Raw genomic sequence first — 26747 nt, forward strand, 5'->3', positions numbered from 1 at the left:
AGGGATCGCCCCAAAGTCTACAAGGGCATAATGACCAAAAGACCACAGTGTCGTTTCTATGGAAATAAAGAGAAGCCAAGAGAAACAGGAAAGATATAAAGATAGAAAGTTGGAGGCTGTGAAGATGGTTCAGCCAGTAAAAGTGCAGCCAAGCCAGACTGACTTGAGTTCAAACCTCAAGTGTTTTCTCAAGGTGGAGAAGAGTGTTTTCCTTTGACCTACACACAGAGACACACAGAGATACACAGAGACGTAGACAGTGCATGTGGTGTATACACAAATAAACAAAATGTAACGAAAATTAAAAGGAAAAGGAGGAGGAAATGACGAAGTAAAAGAGGAAGAGGAGGAAGAAGAGAGAAGGAGGAAGAAGAGAAAGAGGAGGAAGAAAGTTTGAAGAGAGTTTCAGAACTCAATGGCTTCAGAAGTAAACAGTTCTTCATGATGGCTGGTCTTTACATTCATTGCTTTCAGCTCGCTCTCTCTCTCTCTCTCTCTCTCTCTCTCTCCCTCTCTGTGTGTATTCTTTCTCTGTATGTGTCTCTGTCTTTGTTTCCTATCAACACCTCTCTCTGTCTCTTTCTCTCTCTGTGTATTCTTTCTCTGTATGTGTCTCTGTCTCTGTCTCTGTCTCTGTCTCTGTCTCTCTCCTCTTTGTGTGTCTATCACTGTTTGTCTCTCTCTGCGTCTGTCTGACTCCCCACCCCCATTACGTTCTAACATCCTGCAAAGAACCTAAGGTGTGTGTCAGGCAAAGCTATCCTAGACTGCTAGAGTCCTGGGGCCACACTGTCATCTCTGCTTGGCCCAGCGGCCTCAGAGGTACCAAGCTCATCCACTGAGTCTGCCTGGGTACTTCAGTTGTGGAGTCAGGCCTGGCTGATCATAGCCACCAACACCGGGCCTACGTTCCATCTGCTGGGCCCCATATGGCTGCCTTCCAAGAAGTAGGTGCTGGAGCTGAGGAAGCCGAGAGCAGGGTGAGGGAGACTGGTCAACAGTCGAGCAGCTGGAGGGAGGAGGGCTGGCAAACAAAACAGCAGACCTCAGGGAAATTAGGCTTTGGCTGAGCAAAGTTCAGCCTTGTTTTCTCAGAAAGCAGAGCTGGGGTGAGCCACCCTTAAGAACAGGGGAAAGAGCAACGGATCTGAGTATCAGCTTCCCAAGACTGACAGGCTTGGGCCACACGAGCGCTCTTGAGGTGACCTGCCCCTCGGGGGACGAAGACGGGCAGCAACTCTGGGTGAGACCGACAAACGCTTGCCGTACAAGCGTAAAGACCCAAGTTCTGATCCCCAGTGCCCACTTAAACTACCCGGGTGGTGGTATGCATCTGTAACTCCAGCCCTGACAGGGATAGAGGTGTGAATCCTGTGATTCCATCCGGTGTGGTCAGTCAGGGAGCTTCACATGCGGCAGGAGACCCTGTTTCCAAAGATGAGGTGAAGAGCTTTAAAAAATGGCTGCAGAGGTGGCGGCTCAGTGGTTAAGAGCACCGACTGCTCTCCCAGAGGTCCTGAATTCCATTCCCAGCAACCACAGGGTGGCTCACAACCATCTGTAACGGGATCCGATGCCCTCTTCTGGTGTGTCTGAAGACAGCTACAGTGTATTCCTGTACATAAAATAAACAAATAAATTTACAAAAAAAAAGGCTCAATGGTGCGTGGGGCCTGACAAGCCAGATCTGATTCCCCGGGCCACACAGGTAGGGGAGAACTGATTCCCACAGCCAGACTTGCATGTCAGAGAGGCCCCAGCTCCTCCCGCTTTCCTAACCCACGCTGGGGTTACAGGTTGCACTCCACCACACCTAACTTCTTATGTGGGTACTGGGGCCTCCTCTTTGCATAGCAAGCACTTTACCCAGGGGAGCCATTGCTCCAGCCACGCCCCACCCCCCACCCCCAGCTATGTATTTTCAAGAGCTGCGTGTAGGTCGGGTAGGTGAGACGCCTGTGAGTCAGGACAGCAAGGCCTGTGCTACAGCCCACCTCTACGTAGAGCGGGCTCCCGTACCAGCCCAGGCCTTAACCGCCGTGGCCTCCCCCTCCCCCAGGCCCTTTGTTCTTCGCTACAGCTGCTCAGCAAATTCCTTGATTTTAAATTATGATCACAGGTTGGAGAGCTACTTAAAATAATCTTGCCAAATGTTCCATCTCTGCGCTGATGAATACAGTGGAGGAGAAATTTCAAGAGGGGGAGAGGAAAAAAAAAACATTAAGAATTCACTTTGTTCAGGGGGAAAGGAAAAAAAAAAAAAACAGTCACAGCTTTGGTTTACATCTAAGGATTCTCGCGCGCGCCCCCGCCCCGCCCCGGAAGTTGATTGTGTGCTGACCTTCAGTGAGCCAGTGAGCCCTGTGCCAGCAAAGGTGGGAGAGGGAGCTGCTGGTGTGTAAGACCTGCTGCAGATGCGGGGAGCAAAGGTCGGGGGTGTGTTGGGTTTGTTTAAGCATGAGTCAGAGGAGGGGGTGGGTCAATCCCGGTGTCTCCGATTTCCAATTTCCTGTGCGAGCCGCTGAGCACACAGTGCCCCTTCCCAGCAGGTCTTTAGGCTGCTGCTCTGTGGAACAAAGGCAGATACTGTATGAGGCCACACGCATAAATAACCCAGTCAGGCCACCGCTTCCTTTTTTCGAAGGGAGACATCTGTGGAATCCGGAATCTGGAAGAAACCAAACTCTAAGGGAGGCGGGGGGGGGGGGGGGGGAGCCGACCATTGCCTGGCGTCTTGGTCATCTGAGGCCCTAGGTGTTCCTGGCCCACTTGCTTTCCCTTAGGCCTGGGCCCCTTGGCCAGCCCCAGCAGGCCTGTGGTCTGGGTCAGGGGCTAGCCATTCCTTCAGGATAGCCCTGCAGCTCAAGCTGTAGGGCCTAGAGGACATGAGTCAGAACAAGGATCCTTTCACACTCTGTGTTCTCCTTGAGCAAGGCCGACTCTGTAAAGCACCTTCCTCCCATTTTCCTGGGGGTTTCCTCAAGGCTTGGGGCCAGAGAAGTATATGGGAGGGATAAACCTCAAGAGAGGATGTTTCTACACCTAAATAAGTCCCTGGGAACAAGGAAGCTCTTGGCTGAGAGGGGCCTCAGGGTTAGGCCAGTCTCTATCAGGAACCAGAATCAGAAGGGGACACGTGTCTACTGGTTACCCTAGACAGACATTGTACTAGCGAGCCTTCTACAGCACACAGGGAAGCCCCACTCTGAGAAAAGCATTGTCTGGGAAGGGTCTCTGCCTGTCTGTCTGCCTTGGTGCACTTCAAGGCTTCTCACAGATGACTTGTCCGTGTTGTGCTGAATAACACTAACCTGGTCTATTGAGTCTGGGGGTGGGACTCTGGACACCCCCTAAAATAACAGATGAGAAAACTCCGGCTACCTCCTCAGTAGGCGTCACCCAGAAACTCCAGGGCCTTTGAGGTTTAAGGGCAGCAGACTCTAAGGCTAAATGAGTCCACAACTCTATTCCTTTGTCTCCAAAGCAGAAAGGATCCCTGGCCCTTGTTGGAGCCTCAGTTTTTTTCACCTGCTGAATGGACACAGATCTGTCCAACTCACTAGTTGATTTCAAGGATGAGACGAACCTGTCCCATAGGTAAGCGCCAGTCTTCAGGAGAATGGTTCCTAAGGCAGAACACAGGGTGAGGGTGTTTGGAAGGGGAAGACATCTTTCTATACAGGGGTCTGTTGGTGCTGGTTTACAGGGCTGTCTGGTGCAGGTCTGCTAACATATTTCTCTTTGAAGGGGACCTGATCCGGGCCCCAAGGCACACTCTACTCCAGACCCCACTCCCCTCCCTCTTCCTCTTTCTCAGGGGGACTCTTTGACCCCAGGATCCCTTGAGCACCTGTCTCCTCTCCGGAGACGGAAACAACTGAGATTCCTTGGTCTCTGCTTTACCCCCACTCACCCATGTGCCCGAGAGGGGCAGAAGGGCCAGCTGCCCAGACAGGGAGATTTTATCACTAACATTGTTTGGAATTACTAGTGCTTGACAGTTGAAAGTGTAAAATGCAGCCTGGCCTTGAGCCCAGGTTATTACTGCCTTCTAAACTCTGGGGGACTGCATGCTTCTCATCCAAAGCTCCTAAGGCAGACTCACCATGCCCACATGTGTGGCCTTCCTAGGTGACCTTCTCCCCTTCTTATGCCCTAGGCACAGGAGGTGAGTGGCTCTGCTCACATCTCTGTGAGTCAACCTTACTGTGTGACAAGGGCCCTCCGGCCTCTTTCTCCTCAGTTTGTTCTGTTTTTGCTGATGACTGGATTTAATGAGGAAGTGCTGTCAGCAGAAGAGAAAGGAAACCTTAGCCCAACACCCCCTCCCCAGGAACAGGTTCCAAGTTGCTCTCCTGTGAGGTGTAAATGTTCTTCTCCAAGCTAAGTCAAGTAGTACAGACCTGCCCTGCTAGCTACTCCAGGAGAGCTGAGGCAGGAGGATAATCACCCCCCTTATTCCACTTTACAAGATAAAGCATCATCTCAGATTTTTAAAATAAATTGATAAATTAATAGCAAAAGGGGCCGGGTATATAGGGTAATGGTAGAACACATTCTAGAATGTGCCAGGTCCTGGGTTTAATCAGTCTTTAGTAACACATACAGACACACACACATACACACATATACACACACACATTCACATAAACATTCACTCAACATGCATATATACCATATATACATATATACCACACACATACACACATACAAACATACACATATGCCATACATAAAAACACATGCATACACTCACAAACCACACACACAATATTATGCACTCAGACGTACACACAGAGAGACACATACATACACAAACACACATACACATTTACATAAACACACACTCACAGTCACACATACACTCCTACACATACAACCACACACACAAACATGCACACACAGACCACACACATTTATATACACTCAGACATACACAGACAAATACATACCATACATACACACACACACATACACATACACTCATACATATATACGACATTTTCTCTCTCTCTCTCTCTCCTTCTCTCTCTCTCTCTCTTTCTCTCTTCCTCTCTCTTCTTTGACTCTAGTCCTTGAAAGGAGTCTCTGGAGAAATTTCTGGAAGGAGAAGACAGAAGCTACATTTCAGCCACATAAATGACACGTGATGCTGATGTTGACGAATGCTGCCCCACTGTTTATTGAACACCACCAGCCCCTCTCATCTGCTCCCTTATTGGGTCCCAGAGCAACCTAGGAGGTTGGTTTATTTGATTCTGATCTACTTTTATTTCACAGCCAAGAAAACTGAGGCCAAAGATGTCTGAAGTCAGAGCCATTTATCTTCCATCCCCCGCAGGGGTGTCCACTGTGCCTGCCCCGGTCATAATGGCTTTCTGCTAAGGATGTCACCACACCTTCTTGATGGAGACTTGCCACCTGCCCTGGGCAACCAGCCCTTCTGAAAGCGAGCTCGATTCCAAACTCAGGGTTAATGATAAAACTGAACAACGTAAGGCCTGGCCTTCCCTCTCCCTCTTTATCAACATGTGACTTAGGTTTGAGTGCCAAGCTAAACCTTTCAAGAGCCACATCCTCGGCGGTGACTTATTAAAGGGTAAATCAAAGTTTGCTGGGAGAGAAAAGCAAATACCCAATACTCAGCATGCCAGGCTGATCCCGAGCCCACTTCCTGGTTCCACTGTTGACTTGGGCTGTAATTCTAGATAAGTGTGAATACGTTCACCACCCTGGGCCCAGAGGGCAAGCCTGGGAAGAGAGCCCGGGACAGAGCCTGTCCCTGCCCCTTACACACACACACACACCAGGACCTGACAAGAAGCTGGCTCTCACGGTTTGCCTCAGAGGGGAAAACCTCAGACAAAATCAAGGCAGGTACAGAGCTCTCTACACAGCCTCTTGTCCTTGTGTCTGTGTTTGTGAAGAAGTGGGTCACCCACATGTCACGTCACCAATAGAACCTTCCCGTCCTTTGGCTCTGCTCACCCATAATTAGCGGAACTGAGGAGGAGAGGAGCTGCACTTTGGGCCTCAGATGGCAGGGCAGAGAAATCAGAGCAAAGTTGACAAGAGTCAACCGTAATCACATAGTAAGTGTTTTTTTTTTTTTTTTCAAAGAAACAAATAAAAAACAGCCAGAAAGTGGGTCAGCGCTTACAGTAAGGTCAGAGGCAGGAAACTGGGACAAACTTCAAGTCCTGAGAGGAGAAACAGGAGTTGTGTTTTCTGAATACAGACTTGTGCTATCTTTGGGATTTTACCCCCTGCTGATGCTTTCTCCTTTGCCTCCTGAATACACAGGGCCTTAGTTCCAATACTCCATCTTCCCAGAGGCTGAAGACAAAAGGCACTTAAAAAGACTTTACGGAGATCCAGGCATGGTAGTGTATGCCTGTAACCCAGAAGCAGAGGGGGGATCAGGAATCAGGGGTCTTCCTCAGCTATACAGCACTTTCCAGGGCAGCTTGGCTACATAAAATCTTGTCTCAAAAAAAAAAAAAAAAAGAAAAAGAAATGCAGTAGGAAGGAAGGAAGGAAGGAAGGAAAAAGGGAGGAAGAAGGGAGGAAGAAAGGAAGGACGGAAGGAAGGAAGGAAGGACAGAAGGAAGGAAGGAAAAAGGGAGGAAGAAGAAAGGAAGGATAAAGGAAACAAGTAACTCCCAGGCTAGCAGGAAGAATCACAGCAAGAGGGTGCTTGTCTGAGAGACTGCAATCTACTCTTAAAGCCACCCATCCTGTGGATCTACCAATAGGGTCAATTCAGATGCCTCCAGAGCACTTTTTGCACCAATTACCGTGAAGTACACGTATGTGCACATGCACACGCATGCAGGTTACCAGCAACTCCTGTCATTGTCCACATATCTGTGGCATCCCAGTGTGCTAGGCACACAGGCAGCATGCAAGAATACACATATACACATATACACATGATGTGTGCATAGTATACACATACACACGTGTACCCAGCACATGTGCATGGCACAACTTCCTACCTGTTCCTCCTTCGTGCACACGAGAGCACCCAAGTATGCGCAAGACACATACGCTCACGGTATTTACCACGGTATCCATTCACATACCTGTTAACTGCTTCCACACACTGTAAACACATGAAGCCCATGTCCGCACACTCAATACAGTTGGAGCTCTGAATCTGTGAATTCTGCAGCCGTGGGATCAACCAACTTCAAATGGGGGAGGAGATTTGTGTCTTTACTACAGGCTTTTTGCTACAGTCCCTGAACAATTCAGTACAGTTAGCATTTACACTATTGGGCACAGCAAGTCTGAAGGTGACTGGTGTGCAGACAGATATGTCTATCCTATGCAAGCACTCACATCATTGTATATTAGAGATAAGAATCTGCAGATCCCAGAACCAGTCTCCCGTGGGTCCCAGAAACCCCCGTACTCCTGCGTGTGCACATCATGGACCTTGTGCGCACACACAGTAGGCCTGCATTCCTCTTGCTCTCTCTGTAACCTTAAGACTTTAGCAGTTGTTAGCTTTCATTCTTGGCAGGATTGTACTTCCTGGTGGCCTTGGGGACGTGTTTGGGTCAGATTTATCAGGCTTATGTGGGAGGGGCATATAATCATCCAGACTCTGGGTTTCAGGTTCCGGGGACCCAGGACTGGCAAAGCAGCATGTTTTGGTGAGAGTTAACCGTGCTTGTTGATTTTCTGGAGTCTTGAAATACACGCTGCTTCCAAATGTTATCTTCAAATGACGTCCTGGAACTGTGCCCAGTGACATAAAGAACGCACGTGTGCGTGAAAACAAGCATGTTCAACATGTGGGGAGAAACATGTCGGAACCGTGAATGCAGATTTGGGCGGACGAGAAGTACGCTGTCCTTTCCCTGCTGTCTCTCCTACATGCAGGAAAGAGGAATGGACTCATGCAGGTTAAAGAGCTGACTTGGGTTCGAGCAGTTCAGAAGCAGCATCCCTCTAGGGTTTAACTAGGCTGTAACATGTTTGGCTGCTCAGCCAACCCCTCACCTCTACACAGCAGAGCCTTCCCCTCTGTGGCGAGCGAATTACGCCACGCAGGAGTAGATCTGTTTCCACTTATCCCAGAACTTACGGAGAGGTCCTAGAGCATTTGCCCACAGAGCCTCCCATAGGGTGGGAGAAGGAGAAGATTCCAGAAAGACATGAGGCACTTTGCCTGTTCTCTCCACCCGTGACCAACCCCAAAGATAGTGAGCAGAGGTGTTGGAGTGTTTATTAAAAGGAGCTGCTCTGGCTAGGACGAGCGGATTAACCCAGCACAGCCCCGTGGGCCGGGGAGGGGTGGGGGTGGCGGGAAGGGTCTAGAAGAATTTGTGTTTTTGTCTTTAAGTTTGGGTCTTTGGAGTGTGGGATTGGGGGGGGGGGGTTGAGTGAAAAGGAAGCCACCCAGGCCAGATAAACTTAAAACTGCAAGCAAAATTCCCTTTTAGCTTTTCAAAAAATGACAAAGTCACACCAGAGAGGAAATGAAAAGGGAAATTTTTAGACTTCTCATCCGTCCAGAAAGCCCCGGCTGTGTTTCAGAACCCAGTAGGGTAACTGTCGGTCCTGCGGTCACACGGCAATCCCAGGAGGCCTTGCGTCAGCAGCCATTATATCAATAAGGAAATACAATCACCAAACCACAGGCCCGCTTTTTTTTCTTTCTTTTTCTTTCTTTCTTTCTTTTCTTTCTTTCTTTTTTTTTTTCTCTTCCCTAAGCCCACATGTTGCTTGAGGAGTGTTTTAAAACAAGAGCCTTTCCTGTTGTTGAAACCTGTGAACCCACAGCTCTTCCAGGTTACTTAAATTATCCTACCTCTTACAGACTTGGATTTCAAAACTTTCTCCTCCTCCTCCTCCTCCTCCTCCTCCTCCTCCTCCTCCTCCTCCTCCTCCTCCTCCTCCCCCTCCTCCTCCTCTCCCTCCCCCACCACTTCCTCCTCCTCCTCCTCCTCCTCCTCCTCCTCCTCCTCCTTCTCTTCCTTCCCCCATGCCTGACAGATGCATTTGCCTCCCTGAAACCCTTATTTACCAAATTGTACGGCTAAGTGCTGACACAGGAGGAAAAACACTAGTTGCATATTAAGCTGTGCAGCCAGATGCCATCCTGATGACTTTAGTCACTGACCTGAAGGGGAACGGCCACACAAAAGAGAACTCTGCAGCACCGGGCTGGCAGTCAAAGCACAACCAGCCCGTTCTTCACACTCACACACACACTCACTTGCAAACGTTAAGCTATCGCAGCTCCCAGGAGGCTGTCCTGTTTATCATAGCACGGGCACTCAATCTGCTGGAAAAAAATTTTTTTTTAAACTACAACCAAAAAGGCAACTCCAACCGCTTCATGAGGTCGCTCGTCTGGGCTGCTGGAAAAGCATCGTAATAGGAAATCGTAGGTGGAGGGCTCTGCGGGGCCTGGGTGAACCATGTCAACTCTCGGGGACAACTCCTCTGTGCACACAAGATTTGTTTTTCCCTTGAGCCAATGGGAAGGTGCAGATGAAAGACTGCATTGTGGGATCATGAGCCAGATCCACAGAGAAAGATCTCTCTTTTCTGCTCAGCTCAGCAAAGAGTGATTGTACCAGACCCAACGACTGCACTTGATAGCCGTATTCCGGCTTAGCTTCTGGGCTGGACAGGGGCCACTTGACATTGTTAAAGCAATTCCTATAGACTTCATCTGCGATCCCTCGCCTGGCCTGAAGCATCCACCCCTGTAAGTCGAGCCTGAGTTAACAGAGGGCTTCTGGACGGTGCACTCGGTAACCAATTACCGTGAGGCTGAGCGAGGGTATTTATTCTGTAGCCTCTGCCAGTGATCTTAACGCCCACTTCACAGCCCCCACGCTGCAGTCTTGAATCCAGCAGACACTTATCTAAACTCACACTTTCCAGCCTTTTTGGGTTAGAATCAACACTTAGCTCATCAGAAAAACACACACACACACACACACACACACACACACACACACACACCGTCCAAAAGAGAATCTGCTCTCAGTTTGAGCACATGGGTGTTTATTTTCTTTGATTTCTTTTCCCCTACATTCCAATAAATCTGCCAGTACTGAAATGCTGAGGTAGATACTCTGAAACCGTTGGGGTGTGTATGTGTGTGTGGGGGGGGTCTGTCTGTCTGTGTCTGTGTGTGAGTGTGTCTATGTGTGAGTGTGTCTGTGTGTGTGAGTGTGTGTGTGACTATATCTGTGTGTGTGTGTGACTGTGTCTGTGTGTGTGTCTGTCTGTGTATGTCTGTGTGACTGTGACTGTGTGTGTGTCTGTGTGTGTCTGTCTGTCTCTGCCTGTGTGTGAGTGAGTGTGTGTGTGTGACTGTATGTGTGTGTGAGTGTGTGTCTATGTGTGAGTGTGTCTGTGTGTGAGTGTGTGTGAGTGTGTGTGTCTGTGTATGTCTGTGTGTGTGACTATGTCTGTATGTGAGTGTGTGTGACTGTGTTTGTGTGTGTGTTTGTATGTGTGTGTGTGTCTCTGTGTCTGTGTGTGTCTGTGTGACTGTGACTGTGTGTGAATGTGTGTGTCTGTGTGACTGTGACTGTGTGAGTGTGTGTGTCTGTGTATGTGTGACTGTGTCTGTGTGTGTGTGTGTCTATGTGGCTGTGTGTGGCTGGGTGTATATGTATCTCTATATGGCTGTGTGTGTCTGTGTATGTGTGTGTGTGGCTGTGTATGTATGTGAGTGTGTGTATGTGTGTGTGTGTGTATGTCTCTGTGTGTGTATCTCTATATGGCTGTGTGTGTCTGTATATGTGTGTGTATGGCTGTGTATATGTGTGAGTGTGTGTGTGTGTGTGTGGCTGTGTGTGTGTATCTCTATGTGTCTGTGTGTCTGTGTATGTGTGTGAGTGTGTGTGTGTCTGTATGTGGCTCTGTGTGTGTGGTTATGTATATGTCTGTATGTGGCTGAGTGTGTGTTTAAAGTTTGAGGGGAGGCTCTTTGAAGACAAATTGGAACCTCTTAGGAAATCTGGGACATGATTGGGGCTACATTTTAAAAAGTCAGAAGTAAATTGACCCTCGTTATGATCAGCTTATTGTGTCATAGTGTAATGCACCCTTAGGGGAATTTTTTTCCTACTATTAACTCCAGAGACTTCCAGAGTTCTCACATAGGCCCGGTAGACATTTTTAATCTCAGCAATACTCCATGACTACTGTATGTACAGAAAGTGTCCTGTTCTACCACCATGTTTTTTGGAACAATAACACTTGGAGAGCCAGCCTGTCAAAATGAGTACGGAGTAAAAGTGGAATTGCTTTTCAGCTCTTTCAGTGTGGTCATCCAGGCTGCTAAGGCCTGAGTTTTCCTGTCTGACTGCAACCAAGTTTGCTAGACAGATGCTCACACTCCCTCTCACTGGGGCTGTGTAGAACGCAGCTGCCACACCAGGGGGACAGCATTGATTCTTTCCTTTGATGCCACCACCCAGGCCATGTACCCACCAGGCCTGCCTCTAGGACTGTGCAGCTACAGGCCCTCCTCCACCCTCCGAGGCTGAGCAGCTGCCTGACAATGAGGACGATAAGAAATGGGTGCTTCTGTTGAAGAATAGTGCATGTAGTGGTTCTCCCCTGTCACTTCTGGGGGTTCACTGAGGTTCGCTCCCAGCCCTGTTGACTCACAGTGTTTGGAGATATTCCTAAAGGCATGGCCTCTAATTCTTTGCAAACTAATTTCAAGTTCTCATTATAGAAAATTTCAAGTATGTCAGAAGAAAGAAAGCCAGCACCGCTAACTTCTCTCCATGGCTCCCAGGAATGATACCAGAGCATCTCCCAACGTGCTTTCTGTTTTGCTTCTCCCATTTTCCCGCAGTTCTGAAATTGTCTTTAAGAAAACCTCACATGGAAAAAGAAAGTTTTCAGGAGACAAGAAGATAACTGAGTGGGCGAAGGCACTTGCCCACCAGAACCAGGGGCCCCAATCTGATCTGCAATCACCACACCATGAAAGGATTAAACTGACTCCCCAAACACACCCATGCACCCACACAAATCAGTGTGATTTAAGCTTTTTATTTATTTTTATGTGTATAACTGTTTCATCTGTCTGTCTGCCTGTCTGTCTGTACGTGTACCGTGCGCGTGCCTAGTGCCTGGGGAAGTCAGAAAAGGGCATTAGATCTCCTAGCACTGGGGCTCCCTGTAGAGAGCTGTGAGCCACCATGTGGGTGCTAGCAATCGAACTTAGGGTGTCTGAAAAAAAAATCACTGTGTGCTCCCAACTGCTTAGCCATTTCTCCATACTCAATAGGAAAAAAAATTTTTTTTGAAAGAAACTCAGATGTTATGGTTAATTTTTTGTTGTCATCTCGACCAGGTTTGGAATCCCCTAGGAGACACTCTCCTTCCTGTATCCGAGGGATGTTTCCAAAGATGTCCAATGAAAAGGGAACCCACCCTGAATGCGGCCATGTGGCACCACCCCATGGTAGGAGTCCTCGGAATAAATAAGAAAAATAAAGTCAAGCCCAGTCCATCGTTCATCTCCAGACGCCTCCCGGCTGCAGACTCGGTGCCAGCGTCTGCCTCCTGCTTCTGGTGAGGAAGCTGTAGCCACGCCCAGCCCCTCCTCGCCCACCTTGATGGTCTGTGCCCCTCACACCATGAACCAAAACAAATCCTACCCTTTTTAAGTTTCATTTACCAGAAGCTGCTTCTGCAGCAACAAGAAGGCTAACACACCAAGCCCCGTGCCATTTTAATCCCTTGCAAGCGCGCGTCCCCTTTAACTTTAACACTCGTGAGCATCTCCTGGTGCAGCCACACCCCACAAAGGTCCCTTTCAAAAAGCAAAAGCAAGAAGACACCCACTGTGGAAATCCCAAATACAGCATGGCCGGCGGGGCCCAAGACAGCCTTTTCAGAGGCCACGGTGCTCAGACTCAAAAAGTCCTAGATCTCAAAGACACTGGGCAGAAGTAAGAAGATGTGGTAAGGAAGTCTGTTCAGTCATTTAAAAAGAAGCTGGAAAGGGTGTACTGGCTGGTTTTGTGTTTCAACCTGACGCAAGCTAGAGTCATCAGAGCAAGGAGCCTCCGTTGAGGAAATGCCTCCATGTGATCCAGCTGTAAGGCATTTTCTCAATTAGTGATCGGTGAGGGAGGGCCCAGCCAACTGTGAGTGGCGCTATGCCTGGACTGGTGGTCCTGGGTTCTAAAAGAAAGCCATGAGGAGCGAGTCAGTAAGTAGCACCCTCCATAGCCTCTGCATCAGCTCTTGACTCCAGGATCCAGCCCTGCTTGAGTTCCTGTCCTGACTTCCTTCAGTGATAGACTATGATGTGGAAGTGTAAGCTAACTAAACCTTTTCCTCCCCAACTTGCTTTTTTTTTTTTTTTTTTTTTTTTTTTTTTTTTTTGGTCATGGTGTTTTATTTGCAGCAATGGAAAACTTGACTAAGACAGTTGGGGATTCACTCAGTGGCAGAGGATTTGCCTGGCACATGGAGACCCTGCATTTGGTCCCAACACCACACACCCACACCCACCCACACACACACACACACACACACACACACACACAAAACTTTTTAAAGTTTATATATTCATGCTACCCCAACAAAGGACAGTGCTTTCATAATTACTCATTGGGAAATGGGACATTGCCTCATCCTTGGGGTTTCTTGAAGCACCTTCCACCACTGCCTACTGGGCCCAGCCAGGGCTGCTCTTCCTTCCTACATATCGAGAGAGTCCTGTGAGGGTCCACTAGACCTGGGGAGGTCCCCTGAGAGTCATAGGAAGGACACACCTTTCCCCTAGTGTTTCTGCGGCAACATCAGTTTCTGTTATGTGTACTTCGATTCATGATCCCTGAGAGGCTGGGGAGGGGTTTCGTATCTTCATGGTTGTACACAGACGTTGTTCCATTTCATCTAGCCAAATGGTGTCCCTGGCTACAATAGTCCAATGATAAAGGGCAGGTGACACTATGGGTGAGAGCTGTCGTCCTGCCAAGGACAAAGCACTTGAAAGGAAAATGCAGGCTGAGCTGTGGGACCAGCGATCGCCCTTGAGCCAACCACACACTGGTGCTGTCCGACAGCGTCCTCCTGGTCAGAATCCCTAACTGCACCTGACAGCTGTTCTCAGCACCTCCTCTGACATCAGCCTCCCGTAAAACAAGGTGAAGAAACACAACAGATCCATTCCTACCCAGAGAAGGTGGTCCAATATGAGCTCATGCTCACTGGGGGGCTTCTTACAAAAGCAGAAAAATAAAATCCTCGCATGGGTCTCCCGGCTGCCAGGTGACCCCCTAGCAGGCCCTTTGGCTTTACTGCAGCTTCTTTATCATTCGGACCTGCCAGTTGGAAGGCCGCAGCATGAGGAGCCAAATGGCACTATGCAATTAAGTTGGAAAACACTGCATAAGTGCAACGGAGGCCAGAGCTTTAACAGCCGCATACGGTTTCGCAAAGCGTACTCCGGATCATCAGCCAGCAGTAAAAACACACAGGAGGGAGATGGCCTGGCTGGAAATGAACTGCAAATTGATAAACATGTAGTTGCTAATGCCATGTTTATTATTTTTTTTTCCACTGGGATAAAAATTAACTCTTGCGGCCTTGGCCAGCCGGCAGCTTGAACTCTACCATCTCGGTGATGGAACCGGCTGTTTCTGGAACTTCAGGTTGCAAGTTACTATTGCCAGATCGTATTGGTGAACAGGAACTGTATGTCCAGATAGCAGAACCTCTCAGGGAGAGAGGCTTCAACAAAACACCATAGAACCTGCCGGGGCAGCAAAGAGGACTTCCAGGAGGGAGCCATTCTCAGTATGCTGTTTTAGATCTGTACATGTATGTGTGTGTGTCAGACTGACATATGTGTGTCTGGGCCTGGGGAGGTCAAAGGTCAACCCTGGCTATCATTCTTCCAGAGCTATTCATCCTGGATTTTGAGACAGGGTCTCTCACTGGCTCTGACTCACCAATTAAGCCAGGCTGACCAGCCAGCCCAACCCGGAGAGCAGCCTGTTTCTATTTCCCCAACACTAGGATTGCAAGTCCCACACACAGTTTTTTATGTGGGTTCTGGGGTCTTCGTGCTTGTGTGGCCACAGTGTTACCAGCTGAGCCATCTCACCAGTACTAATCCCTCATTTCAAGTGGAGGAGGCTGGCAACCTCCTGGAAAATCACCTTCCCCTCACAGAAGCCAGCCAGGCTGCAAACTGGGCCTTCTAGAGGCAAAGAAGAGATCGCAAGGGTGCAGGGAGATCATGAGGGCACGGGGTGAGGGTGGGGGGCAAGCCTGAGCAAGCACAGCCAGTCATGTGACAACCCCAGCAGCTGCCCCAGCTGCAGAGCTGACCTCTCTGTCCCCAGGGGCCCTTTTTCATCAGCTGGATCGATTTACTTTAGCTACAGTGCCCTCACAAGCAGGGACTGAATTATGACTCATGGAAATCCCCCTCTGTATCAAGGAATCAGGTAGCTTTCAAACTCTCAACAATTAACGGCTCCTTTGGTCAAAGGAGAATGTGAGGGAGGGAGGAGTTGGTGGGGTGGGGGCGGGGGCGGGGACGGGGGCTGGCAGGGGGTGGGGTGGGGCAGCAAGCTATGGGTTTCCAAACAGGCTGCTCGGTTTCTAGTAAATTAGAAGGGGTGGATGGTGGAGGAATCAGTAATGTTACCCTGTAAAATGCGGTCTTCTTTAACGTCAGCAAGATGTTTCTCTCCCTTTGTCCTTTTGCCCTCCTTCCTCTCTCCTTTCCCTTCCTGTGTCCCTTCCCTCCTCCCAACATCTTTACGTCACAGAGGCACGCTGAAAACAGCTCTGAGTTTTACAACACGGCTTCCAGACTCAGAAGATTCCCCCACACTGACAACACGGAAGGGCAAAATGCAGGCTGTAGTGGGAGGCAGACAAAAAAAAAAAGCTCATGTGACTCAAAGCAGGAAGCAGGACACATTGCTGGGAGGAGGCGTCACCACCACAGGCCGTACATTCCTGCCCTGCCTGGCCAGGTTAGCCATCGCCTCCAAGGGAGCATTCCTCTGTGGCAAGAACACTCACTGGTCTCAGACAATCCTGAAATAGAATCTTGGAGAGCATGCGTCCTGCTCTGAGGCCACTCAGCCTGGTGTCCTGGCTCCCCCTGTCTCTTCCACGGAGATGTATTCTCCACACATCGAACAGTAACAGCTGCCCTCCTGTCAGAACAGAGCTGGTGAAAAGAGGATTGCAAGGCTAGCCAAGCACTTTAGAGCCAGACCAGAAGTGCTGCTGTTTCCACTTAAATTGCACTTGCATGTACCCATGCACATATATAATGCATGTGTGCACGCACAGGTTCATGTACATATACCCATGCACATATATAATACATGTGTGCACACACAGGTGCATGTACATATGCACATGCACACACATAATGCATGTGTACACACACAGGTGCATGTGCACATGCACACACATATATGTATATATGAAAGTTTACACACACACACATGCATGTACACATGTGCATGGTGCCTGATTGCTTCCACAGAGCATGCTGTAGGTATTAGAGGGAGTCACTTCCTGGGTGGCTAATCTCAGCAAGGCCACTTGTCTCTGGAGTAAAAGGACTCTTTTTTTTTTTTCCTTGCATGCAGCTTTTTTACAGTTGGATTACATATGCATTATGTACGTGAATATGACGTGACTCTTGGAAGACAGAATACATATATAATATGAAGTGGGTTGGTATGGGAAAGGAGAACTTAAAGGAGCTGGGGGAGAGAAGTTGGGAAGAGGAGGGAGAAATGGGGTGGGGAAGGGGATGTGGGGGAGAGGGGTGGGGGAGGGGAGCGAAGGGAGAAAGATAAAGTGTCATGTCTTCTCTCATATATGGAACTAGATTTAGCTATATTCCCATATATAAATGGCAGGAAAGCAGGAGGCCTTATTTAGAGGGAGGGAGGGAGAGGGACAATGACTGAGGGGCAGGGGAAGGACAGGGGAGGGCAATAGGGAACAAATATAAAATGTATGTATGAAAATGTCACCATGAAATCCATTATTTTATATACTAAAAAAAAATGCTTCAATGTTTCTTTTAAAAATAAGTAGGTTTTAAAGGGACAGGTGTATGGGATAAGGCCTTGACCACAAGGGTTTGTCCTATCAGGCCCAGATGAGGTTCCAGGTGGGGGCGGGGACAAGCAAAGGACAAACCTGGATATCCTGCTGGCCCCTCCATCCTCTGTTCTGGAGAGCAAGGGTATCAGGAGGTCTCAGAACAGGGAGCATTTCGTAAGCCCCAAACAGCATGAGATCATGGGGAAAACACAGACACAGAAAGGAGAGTGGGAATCTAGTCCAAAATTAGAGGGAGAAGATGACAAAATGTGTGTGCAAACACCCTCGGCCTGGGGAACCAGAGACTGCGAGAAATTGTCATGAACAGATAAAGCCATTCAGTAAGAGATCGATCGGGTCCAACTCACAGTGAAGATATATTTAATATGCAGGATGCGTAGATGGACGGATGTGCAACTGAACAAGGAGAATGGGTTGTTTCAGAAAAAAGAGACAGTAAACAGGACTCTGAGCTTTCTGGAGGGGCTGGGCAAGTCTGGGAGATAACAGTGTGTGAGTTAACAATGAAGAACATTCTAGACCCCCATACCCAGAGGTGAATGGGAGTGGGTATGTCTGACCAAAGACAAATCTGTGTGCCTTCCATGGGAACAGTGGGTCCTTATGTGGTCCTGTGTGCTGGAGTCCCACCTCTGCTGTCATGACACCCTATTGGCTACTGTTAAGAGAGGAGGATTACCCTTCTGCTAGCCTACAATGCAAAGGCTCCAAGGAGACTGTAGAAGGTGGAGCTCTAACACAGAAAGTTAAAGCCAGCTTCCTCCCTCTTCTCCTCCCTTCCTCAACTGGAAAAAGTGGACACAGAAGGGAGTTAGGATGGGAAGAAATGGTGGCCACATGCTTTGAGGGTCTGTTTTCCCCTGCATTTAACATTCCAGTACTGCTTGAGAGCTCTGAGTCCCTGAGGCACACACTAAGGCTTCGACTGACAGTAAGGGAGTAGGTGTCTTTTCTTGGGACAACCTGCTAAAGGCTCTCATTTCTTCACTGTATCCTCATGGGGACTTCTTCCTCACAAGAGACATACCTAACTGTTTTGGGGCCACTGCAGAGGTGCTTCACACAGTGGGGCCCTTTTTCATCCTTTCAAATACATCTGTTGTGTGGCAATTTTCTCTACACTAGATCATTCTATCTTAGAAGAGAGTTAAGATTCAGAAAGTAAATGAAGCTTTCAAGGATCCAGAAAGCAACAACAACTCACAAATCTCATGAAGCTCCTGAAACTTACAAGATACACAAAGCTTCTCCCAAAGGCTGTATGAGAAGAAACACTTACTGGAGAGAAGACTCTCCCACCCACCAAACTGCCTGCAAGTAGTATGGGAAGCTCCAGAGACAAAGCTTTGGGGAACCATCGCCCATACCGGAATGGGATTTCCAGTGCTGCAGCTTCCTTTGAGTCATCCAGGAACCTAGAAGTAAAGCCTCCACCACCCTTGCTCATTGATTGCTTCGCCAAGCTGGACTTCAGGGGAATTGTTACTCTGGTCTGTCACTGGTACCCTACGTAGGGTGAATTTGTTCCAATCTCCTCAGGAAAAGTTAGCATAACATACTAATGTCCTGCCCCACAGATGTGCACTGTGCAGCATGTTCCTGACAAGGCACATGCTCCCAACTCAAGTCTCATATCAGACATTTTCCTGAGGACAGTGGTGTTTGGGATGAGACACAGTAAGAGATCCATGCAGAGACCCTGCATGGACAGCATTTTCCTCAGATCACAAGGACAGAAGGAACCTTGATCCCTCTCACATCCCAGGCAACTCACCACACTGACTATGCTGACCTACCCGTCCCAATAAGAATGTTGACTCTTAGCAGAGCCACGAATCCCACCATGAACTTCACAGGTATGCCATTTCCCAAATAAGGGGATGGATACATAGCTGCCGGCAGGTGTTCAAATGAGGGCTTCACAAAGCTGTTCGCTAACAGCACTCGGACAAGTCTGTGTATTTGTGGCATGAGTAAAGATAAAAAGCAGATGTTGTCACAGTCGTCTGATTCAGCTTGTGGCCAACGTCCACACATACAGGACCATGATTTCCAGTGTCCCTGCAAAGCGGGACCAATAGCAGCCCACTCATGCAGAGTAATGGGGTTGTGATCCTGAATGGATGAAGTTAGGACACTAAGCTTGTTCTCTGTACAGCAAGGGCGATCCTAGCTCTCTGACAGGCTCACGCAACACATGAAGAGCTCATGGCTTGGAGCAGACCCTAAATAACCGAACTCCATTTTTACAGCTAACAGCCACTGTGTTCCCTGTGGTTTGGCCCTGAGTAACTAACTATATTCACCTGTGGATCCAGGTGGACCTCCAGCAACCACAGTTGAACTGCAATAAAAACAGCCTTCTGATGTGGTGATCAATGGTTCTTTAAGTTCTATCTATTGCTAACTCTTCGGTCTCTGAATGAGGACTCCTTGTTGCTTCCCCTTCTTGGCAAAGCAATGTCTGTGAAGACCAGTATCTTAGAACCCAAACACCATCATTATCGCAGACCAAACTTCCCATCTGAAAATCAGCTGTGAGTCACACACAAGTAACTGAAAGGAAGCGATGCCATGGGGTGGTATTTACCGATAGTTGAATCTTAGCAAAACGAGGGGCGCTTTCTGATTACTGATCATATTCACAAACGGCACCTCCCCGACCACTGCTAGGGCTCTCTCTGGAAGGTTCCTGAGTATTAGTGTTTACAGGAACCAGGCACTTAGCAACCCAAGCAAGTTGGGTTGTCTTTGAGGCTGAGTCATGTCAAACAAAGCCTTTCAGCTAAGGGTCACTTCCCTGAGCCCTCATCGGCTGGAGCGGGAGTCAACTTCTCTAATGTCTCAATGGCTGGAGCAGACTAGAAGTCATCAGCTCACCGGGAAGTGTGTTCATGGTTGTGGGCTCCCTTCAGTCCTTCAAGGGACCAGTTTCCCGAGTCAAACCTAGAAATGAAAAGGAGTGGATCTGAACACGTGTGGAGCTTCGTTGTGTCTCTCCTGGCCTCTAGAAAGCCCAACTACAGAACCAGAGGAGCCCAGCAGGGAGGTGAAACCAGGAACCAGTATGCTCTACCTGAGAAGATCGTAGCAAGTGCCCTCAATGATAGTGTGACTTGACTAAAGCAGGTGCTGGCATCACACCAGGCCTGCTCAACAGACGTCTAACTATCAGACACACCCCAAAGGGGTACCCCAGAACCAGGCAGCTAGCATAGCCTATCATCTGGATTAAATGGCAAAGACTCAGCTGCCAACCAGTAGAGGCAGAGTTCCCAGTTTCTGAGCATAGACTTGCCGAGAATTGCCGAGAATTGAAGCTTAGGGGTTTTGGGGGGAGTCTCTGATATTAATGTATTTACTCCCAGGAGAAGGACAGGAGAGAGTGGAAGGAAGAGGCAAGAGCAAAGGCTGCAGTACAGGCAGCCAGAGAAAGATACTGAGGGAGAAAATATGGCAGAGCCCTGTGGGTGAGCCTGAGTACATGAGCACGGCCCGAGCTGTGTGGGCTACAGACCATGGTTGTATTTGTTCGAATACAGTAAAGACAGGGGAAACTTCCTGACACCAACGGTAAATGAAGAAGTAGCACCAGGACCTCAAGAACATCACGCTTAGCAGGAGGGAAAGGGATCATGCCACACCCCTAGAGTGCACACTAAGGCCGCTTACAGCCCAACTGGCAGGCCTATCCCTCTGGGGACAAAGAACTACCCAAGCCAGAATTTCTTAGTCAACAGAGTGCCTGGGATCTCAGTTCCCTTTAAAAAAATCAATGAGCTAAGCTAATGTCGTAGAAGCAGCAGCCAAGGATATAACATCACGACTGAGGAGTATGATGAAACCATCTGGGGTCCAGGGTTGTAGAAAGTGCAGTCAGGACACCCATTAGTCTTGTGCTCAAAGAAATGGCCCTGAGACCAAATGAACTCGGGTTCCCACAGAGACTGGAGTCAAACATGAAAGGACAAATTCATGACCCAAATTGTTGTTTGGATGTGGCCTCTCCGTGCAGACTCTGCCAGACGCAGCACGGTGCAGACTTCCAGGCAACATAACACTTGGTCGCTCTGAGGCCCACGCATATCTTCTGGGCCTGTGCCTGTGTGTGTGTGTGAGCGAAGGAGTTTGTGGGGAGAAGCAAATAAAGCTTCCAACTCCGTGTCTAAGAGTCCCCATCTTACTCCAGAGCTTCTGTGGGGCGCCCTCTGTGGAGAGGCCTGGGTTTCATTTCCCACCCCCCACCCCTAGTTTCTGCTTTCTGTAGAGTGAGAAGAAGCTAACAAAGAAGGGGCTTGGGAGGAGAGATCAGAAAAGGGAAGACAGATTCCTGTTCCTCTTTCCTTGAAGTCCTTTCCTTTTGCCTCTGAATGTTCTGGAACACCTGACACCTGGTCATGTGATGGACGACCTGTTGACATACACTGCCCTGAACTCCTCTCTCTCTCTCTCTCTCTCTCTCTCTCTCTCTCTCTCTCTCTCTCTCTCTCTGTGTGTGTGTGTGTCTCTCTCTCAAGTATTGATTTTATTTATAAGTGTGTGCGTGTGTGTGTGTGTGTGTGTGTATGAGCGTGTGTATATGGATGTGTTTGTAGTTGGTATGGTGTGGTATGGGTAAGTCTGTGTGTATAGATGTGTTTATGGATGGTGTTGTGTAGTGTGGGTGTGTCTGTGTGTGTATGAGTGTATGTATGGATGTGTTTGTTGTTGGTGTGGTATGGTGTGGGTATGTCTGTGTGTCTGTGTATGTGTGCATGTGAATCGTGTGTGCATATGTCTGTGTATGTCTGTGTCTGTGTGTAGTGTGTACACACTTATGCATGTATATATGTGCCTGTGTGTGTGTGCATGAGTGTGGTGTGTGCATGTATCTGTGTCTGTGTCTGTGGGTGTAGTGTGTACATACTTGTGTGTGTATGTGCGTGTATATGTGTGTGTGTGTGCATAAGTACAGGTTCCCCCAAAGCCGTCAGACTCTCCAAAGTTGAAGTTATAGGGTATTGTGAGCAACCCGTGCTGCTGAAAACCAAAGTTGGATTCTCTGCGAGAGGATTGCCCCTTAGCTGCTGAGCCTTGTCTGCAATCCAGCCTGCTCAGCAATCTTCTTTCAAAGCACCAGCTGGATTGCATGAGGGCTCCTTGCAACGAGCTTTTACCTTGATCACCTTCTAAGACCCAAAGAGGCCACACTGCAAGGTTGTGGGGTTAGAACTTTCACCCTCACAAAAGGAAAGTAGGAAGGCAAGTTCTCAGTTGAGGGCAACCGACACGAAATGAGCGGCTGCTCTCACTGTGACTGAGGAGGGAAATGTCAGCTAGAGGAGTAAATGACAACCTGGATGGGTCGGTTCTGAAAGGCTCAGAGCTGCCTCCAGGGCTGAGAACTTAGCAGAGGACACACAGAAGCTGGGTCAGGCAGTGTGTACCCTTGTGATCTCAGCACTGAGGTGGGAGCAGGAGGATCCGAGATGAAGGTCAGCCTTGGCTACTCAGCATGCTTGGGGCCAGCCTGAGCTATGTGAGCACTTGTCACACAGCCTCTACACACACACACACACACACACACACACACACACACACACATACACACACACACGTACAAACCACACCCTAATACACACATACACCATACACAACATATACACACACCCTACACTCCCCCACAAACAATTCACAACACAACACCCACACGTTTACCCACACACCCCCATACACACCATACACAAAACACCCGACATGCGCACACGTGTCTCGCACACACATCATGGCTTCCCAGCTGCTCAAAGCCACAGAGCAGAACCGAGATCTCCCACAAGCCCCATGGCAGGTAACCATGCAGGCTGACCTGCTAGCCACAGGCCGCACGCAGCTGCTGTGGTTGACAGCACAGCTCCATCCCTGGCATGCTGTCACCTCCTGAAACAAGAGTGAAAGTCACCACATCCTCTGCTCCCTTCGGAACCCCTAAACTGTGGCCCTTGGTGAAGAAGGCCCAGGAGGGAACAGAAAGCCCGACGCCTGTCACTCCAGCACCCAGGTGTAGCTCTTTAAGCTACAGATAACTGGGTGACATCACCCAGCTGTTATTATCAGCACTGTGATTGTTTACTTATCTTCAAAGAGAGTCCCAGACTGGTATCTGGTGACTAAATGGAGGTCAGAGATCCTCTGACATCAGTCATGCCCTACAGGGGCAGGCCCGGTGACAGTTGCCAGCTCTTGGTGACCATGTGAAAACTTTGAGCCTCTTCCTGCTCAGCGCTTCTCCCAGGTTCCACACATGCCCTGGCCATGAGGCAGTCCCGACGGCCGCCAGTCACCACGCAAGCACATAGACGCGTGGGTGTCACCTTTTATTGTTTTCCAGAACATTCTCTCTCAAGTCCAAACATTGCCACATCAACACCACCTCTTAGTGAATCTGCCCTTTATGACCCAGCACAAGGCACAAAAGGCATCAGACTGGTATTTCCTCTACCCTATAGGGATTTTTTATGGGGTTTTTATTTGGTTTCGTTTTTGGTGTGCTTCTGAGAATCGTCCTTTTATTCTTCCGTTTGGTTGTGAAGTACACTCTCCAAGGAATTCTGCTCAAAAAGAAATCACACAGCTGTTACCTGAAGCTCGACCTCCAAAAGGAGACCTTCACCCACCACCACATCCTCCCAGGAAATAACAGCTCAAAGGACAGATGAGCCCACGCTGGGGCCCTACTCCTCACTGCTGGGCTCTGGGTAAGGCGAACAGGGACAGGAAGGCCACATCTTCATGCTGGGACTCAAGAAGAGCCTCATTGTCTGCCTTAGGCAGGGACCTGCTCATCACTTAGCCCAAATGTGAGCAATTAGATCAATACTCTCCGTACCACCTCCATGGATGGGCCACTGACACTTGCCTGGCCCTAGCAAAGGCCACCAAGGCTATTTATGTCTGGGACTTTGAACTTTGAGTCACTCCCCAGCAGCGAGGCATGTGTGTGGTATCGAAAGCCGCCATCTTCTACATGGCCTACCATGGTAGAGGAAGTTTCTCAAAGACCAGTGATTGGAATCAGAGTTCAGAGGAAGCTGGCGTGAGAGCAAGAGCGCTGCCCTGCCTGTCACTGCACCAGAAGCTCCAACCGCTTCAACTCACATCATTCTCACTGTGGCTAGATGTCTCCACCAACTTGAGGTGACCATTGCTAGGCTGAGCTAGACCAGCCAAACATCTGCCTGTTCATGCAGTGTGTGTGTATGGAAGGAAAAAAGAAGTGAGAAAGACGTGCTGGAAGATCACAGCACTAACCATTTAAGGCGATGATGGGTAAGCAACAAGGGCCAGGGCACAGAAGTGTTCTGTAGAGGAGTCCCAGGTCTCCGTCGGATGGGTAATCGCACCACTGGGCACATGGAATGCTCTTAGGGCACGTTATAGGTGGCAAAAGCAACACAGTCAGCTCTGCACTGTCCGTGGAGAGTCCTTGTCTGATTGCCCTAACCACGCATTCATCCTCCTAGTACCGCGTCACCGACCTAAGGGTTAACTGATGCCCAGGGAGATGGCCTCACTATCCACCTCAGACCTAAAGCTGACTCTAGGCATGAGGATGCCCTGATCTGGGCACAGCCCCCAGAAAGCTCTGCGCTCTGTCCACTGACCACAGGAAGGGCTCCAGTTGAGTCAGAGGGGAGTCTGGCTCATGGTAGGGCTGCAGGATCCAACCTAATCCCCTTACTCATCCAAAAGGTCACTGGAGGGCCAGCAGCCTTAGGGGGCAGAGCATCAGTGTTGACTTCAAGTTCAAAGAATCCACAGAAGGCCACACAGTGCCCCCTGGCTCCAACCTCAGAAATGGAGCCGACCCTGACTCAGAGAGGAAACAAATGCTGACTCACCCTCTACTTCCTCCTCCTGCCCAGCTCACCCAAGACCAGCACTGGCTTCCAGAGACAGACAGGTGACCCCTACTTGGCAAGCTGCAAGGGGCCCACTCTGCCACGGACCACCAGACCTAGACTTACTATGGCCCTCACCCTCTGGATCTTCCACACAGTGTTTGGCTGGTAATGGCACTGTCCTGTCCTGTCCTGTCCTGCCTTGACCTTGGCTGTGTTATTCTTCACTTCCCTGTTCAGTGTACAGCCACACTTTCCAAACATCATGAATCATCAGTACAGAGCAACGGCCACTTAGTAAAGCAGGAAACCGCTGCACGCCAAGCTTGGACAGAGAAGATCTCTGCTCTGGCCTCTCCTGCCCCCCTGCTCGCTGTGACACAAAGCCAACAGTGGAGGTCCTGGCGGCTATTGCACCCCTGGGTACTCAACCCCTACACCATCAGCCCTCACACTGGGCAGCATCTTCTGAGTTCAGCCTTCCATGACTGAGCTGGCTAAAGTGAAGCTGGTCTCTCCCAGTCTCAGAGGGAGGAAAAGAGGTCAGCTCCTTCGAAACCCTGGCTGTTAGAAAGACTGGATCCATCAGATAGCAAAGCCGTCAAGTGGACGTGGGGCTTCCTCTTACAGCCTTGCAGTTATGAACAGAGGTCACTTCTGTCCTCAAAGCCCCTGTAGACTAGATCATGTGCTCTCAGGATAACATTCAGCAAGTTCTCAAAGAATGGTCACTAGTGAAGCCCATACACAACAATCAACAATGAAGACTGAAGAAATGGCTTAGTCTATAAAAGTGCTGCCAAGCTTGAGGACCCAAGTTCCAATCCCCAGAGCCTGCATAAGAAGTCAGTGTAGCACAGCACTCCACTCTGGGGAAGCAGACTGGAAGAGCCTGTTTGCTGACATCTGGACTCTCTGATCTAATGAGCTCCACATGCAGTGAGCTCCCCGTATCAAAAAATAAGGCGGAAAGGTGACTGAAGACACCATTCGTGTTGGGCCCTGTCTTCCCTGTACAATCCTGTTAAAAACAAAGCAATATGAATATGAAGTTTCTCTGATAGGTCATATCTATCCAAGATAGACCCCCATGTGCTCTCTGTCCCCGTGGTCTAGACTTGTTTTTCTGAGTTCTATGAGGGAATAACACATGGCTACATTCTCTTAAGCAGCCTCTATGTGGCAGCTGGATGGATCAGGACAGATGACCAGGGTCAAGGGTAGAGACAGGCATGGCAGACCTCAAGTGCCAAATATCCACTATGGTAATCAAATCCCAGATTGCAGACCTTGTGGAATTAACTAAATTAGCCACCACAGACCATGGCTCTGGGTAGCCAAACAGATCCAAGTTATCTTTAAAAATACATAAATCACAGTGCTCTAGCCTCTCAAGTCCGGAAACAAATTTTAGACCCTTAGAGATAATAGAAATGTCACCTAAAAACAAAACAAAACAACCTGTTCCTAGAGCTGGAGAAAGAGATCAGTGGCTAAGAGCACTGGCTGCTCTTGTAGAAGACCCAAATCTGGCTCTCAGGACCTATACAGAGAGGCTCAAAACCATCTGTAACCCCAGTTCCATGGAATCTTCTTCTAACCTCCACAGGTACCCAACACACACATGGTGCACATACACACATGCAGGCAAAAGACTCGTGGACATAAGATAAAAATAAATCTAATAAAAAATTTTCTGATATCTCATCAGACATCTGGGAGAACCAAGGTCCGGATGACTTATCGAAGGTCACA

General features: G+C 49.0%; 3 long non-coding RNA genes across 7 annotated transcripts; 2 read left to right on the plus strand and 1 right to left on the minus strand.

Annotated features, from left to right (window-relative positions):
• Positions 1-1055: 1055 nt before the first annotated feature.
• On the minus strand, positions 1056-7546 carry LOC120098517 (uncharacterized). Of its 2 annotated transcripts, none has more exons than XR_015643696.1 (3): positions 7345-7546; positions 2342-2566; positions 1056-1615 (listed from the first exon to the last, which is right to left on the minus strand). It is a non-coding gene; the product is annotated as an uncharacterized LOC120098517 (long non-coding RNA). The 2 variants fall into 2 exon arrangements; XR_015643695.1 differs by having other exon boundaries at positions 7086-7492.
• On the plus strand, positions 2328-13002 carry LOC102547807 (uncharacterized). 4 transcript variants are annotated; one of them, NR_190656.1, is given in 4 exon segments: positions 2328-2375; positions 3488-3597; positions 5073-5242; positions 12347-13002. It is a non-coding gene; the product is annotated as an uncharacterized LOC102547807 (long non-coding RNA).
• A 2346-nt stretch (positions 13003-15348) lies between these two features.
• LOC120098540 (uncharacterized) lies at positions 15349-17055 on the plus strand. Its single transcript, NR_190657.1, is given in 3 exon segments — positions 15349-15461; positions 15789-15998; positions 16629-17055. It is a non-coding gene; the product is annotated as an uncharacterized LOC120098540 (long non-coding RNA).
• Positions 17056-26747: the final 9692 nt, after the last annotated feature.

The sequence above is a fragment of the Rattus norvegicus genome, chromosome 19 (genome assembly GCF_021556685.1).
Source record: "Rattus norvegicus strain SHRSP/BbbUtx chromosome 19, alternate assembly SHRSP_T2T, whole genome shotgun sequence".
Taxonomy (NCBI): Eukaryota; Metazoa; Chordata; class Mammalia; order Rodentia; family Muridae; genus Rattus; species Rattus norvegicus.